The following is a 3,074-nucleotide window of genomic DNA, read 5'->3' as shown; positions in this document are numbered from 1 at the left end:
CTAAAGACTCTGCACTGTTTTCTTACATTTAAAGAGGAATTCCAGCAGTTGTTTCTAAATTTCTGCATAATTCAGTGGTTAAGATGTAAACAGAGTCGTTCAGAGTGGTTTGGTGTGAAACGCTCTGTTCTAGAGAAACTTACTGAGTCAGAACTGTTCACAGTGGTGGTGATAGGAACCAGACATCCACCTCTAAAAGCTCCCTCACAGGACAGTTACTACATGAAATGGTTGCAAATGCACTGCCTGCTGTCTGAGACACACCTTTACATGCACTTAATAATCTTTGTTTATTAATAATTGCAGAAAATCAGATGTTATCAGTAATCCATTTGTTTACATGCACTTCAGTAATCAGATAATGGGGAAACTCCAGGTCTACATGAATCAGACAGTTATTAGATTTCTTCTTTGCAACCAGCCAATAAACTTAGAATGAGACATGATGCAAACGTAACATAAAACTCAAACTTCATGTAACAGCTTTTTTTTAAAAAAACATTTCCCTTGAAATTATGAACATCCTCTAGAAGATGACGAAACAATTAAATCCCTCATTTTGTCAAGCATGTATTTAGTTTCACTGTTGCTCCAAAAGTGTTTTGCTGCCATCTTGTGGGTGCTGTGTTAAATGCTGCTCGCTTATTTCCGGTACTGCGGTCTGTTTCGCACATCCTCAGACTGAGAAATCCGAAAGAAATCAGAGTAAGAGTTTACATGCTCTGAGAAATCTGATATTGGATTTCTTAATCAGATTTCCAGACCTCACTCCGATCTAGGAAAAGCTGTTTGCATGACCTTTTAAATAATCAAGCTGTTGTGAGGCAAAACAGTCCCCAAAGAAAACTTTAAAACACTATTTTACCATCATCAACATTCCATATAAACTCAGAAGACTCGTGTAGGTTCACTGGTGGTTTTAGATAGTAAATAAAATGTCTATATTTGTGTTGTAGTCATGGCGACTCCTGGTTCCTATCACCACCACTGTAAAGACATCTGAACCATTTCACACCAAACCACTCTGAATCTCTCTGTTTACATCTCAAACACAAAATTATTCAGAAAGTGTAGAAAATAGTTAAAATTCACCTTCAATGTTGGCATTTTTGAGATGTACAAGCTTCATTTGACAGGTTTCTGTTATTGAGTGCAGGCCTTCAGTTTAGCTCGGCAGTGCCCTCTGGTGGCGACTGTAAGTGATCTAGTGTAGACGCTCATGGAGAGTTCACATGCAGATCCTTTGACACACACATGCGTTTAGCCTGATTTCAAATGAACAGGATTTGCATTGGCAGTTCAGCTGTGTTGAAAACCAGTCTACAGTCACGAGTAAGTTACTAGTTTAACCCCTTAAACACCCAGGAGCCATCAGGAGGTCCAGGCTTCCCTTCCTCACTCCTTTAACTTAAGAATAAAGAAGTTTGAACAGTTTTCCATATAATTACTGAATAATTAATAATTACACTTAGGATATAATAATACTTCTGGAAATTAAGGAGGGTAATAAAGGAATTTAAGCAGTTAACTTTCTTATGTACACACACACACACACACTCACAGACCCACACACACACACATATACACACCATTAATTTCCATTCTAACATAAAGAAGTCTTGTCCCTGATCATCATTGCACTCAGACTGAGCCACACACACACTGCCTGGCCAAAAAAAGGTCACCACCTGGATTTAACTAAGCAAATAGGTAAGAGCCTCCCATTCGATAATTACTGCATGGGTGATTATGTTTCAGCTGGCAACAAGTTATTTAACCCTAACTGATGCAGTGAGTAGCTTCTCATTTGTTAAACAACCATGTGGAAAGACACAACCTGTGAGGGAAACTGCTGAAACTACTAAAATCGGGTTAAGAACTGTTCAACGCATTATTAAAAAGTGGAAGGACAGTGAGGAAACATCATCTTCGAGGAAGGAATGTGGTTGGAAAAAGATCCTGAATGATCGTGATCGGCGATCACTTAAACGTTTGGTGAAATCAAATCGTAGAAAAACACCACTAGAACTCAGGGATATGTTTAATAGTGTAGAGCATTTCCACACGCACAGTGCGAAGGGAACTCAAGGGATGGGGACTAAACAGCTGTGTAGCCTTAACAAAACCACTTATCAGTGAGGCTAACTGGCGAAAACAGCTTCAATTTACTAGGGAGCATAAAAGATTGGACTCTGGAGCAATGGAAGAAGGTCATGTGGTCATGAAGGTCATGAGCAATGGAAGAAGGTCAGCACAGAAGGTCATGTGGTCATGAAGGTCATGAGCAATGAAAGAAGGTCAGCACAATTACTAGAGCAGTGGTCATCAATTCTGCTCCAGGGCTAACTTCCTGTTGAATATCATCCCAACCACAATCTGCAACACCTGCTCCAGCCAATTCATTTCTTCAGAAGAACGACCAGGTTATTCCATCAATGGATTTATTCTTCCCTGATGGCACGGGCATATTCCAAGATGACAATGCCAGGATTCATCAGGCTCAAATTGTGAAAGAGTGGTTCAGGGAGCATGAGACATCATTTTCACAGATGGATTGGCCACCACAGAGTCCAGACCTGAACCCTATTGAGAATCTTTGGGATGTGCTGGAGAAGACTTTGCGCAGTGGTCCAAATCTCCCATCATCAATACAAGATCTTGGGGAAAATTAATGCAACTCTGGACAGAAATAAATATTGTGACATTGCAGAAGCTTGTGGAAATGACCCAGAAGGATAAACTAAAACTTTTGCACACATTGAATGTTTATGAATAACCTGTTAGTGAAACACTGTGTTCTGTATAGAGGTCCCACCTGAGGCACACAGCACTGCTGGGGCTCAAACCTAAAGCCCAGCAGGAGAGGTTACAATAATACTAATACTAATAATAATAATAATTTTTATTTATTTGGCACTTTTAGTTAATTTTAGTTACAAAATCTGCAAGTGCTTCACACAGGAATATAAGTAAAATACTGAAAAGATACATAGCAGCACAATTACTAGAGCAGTGGTCATCAATTCTGCTCCAGGGCTAACTTCCTGTTGAATATCATCCCAACCACAATCTGC

This window comes from Colossoma macropomum, unplaced genomic scaffold (assembly GCF_904425465.1).
Source record: "Colossoma macropomum unplaced genomic scaffold, Colossoma_macropomum, whole genome shotgun sequence".
NCBI lineage: Eukaryota > Metazoa > Chordata > Actinopteri > Characiformes > Serrasalmidae > Colossoma > Colossoma macropomum.
This window is presented reverse-complemented; position numbering follows the sequence as displayed.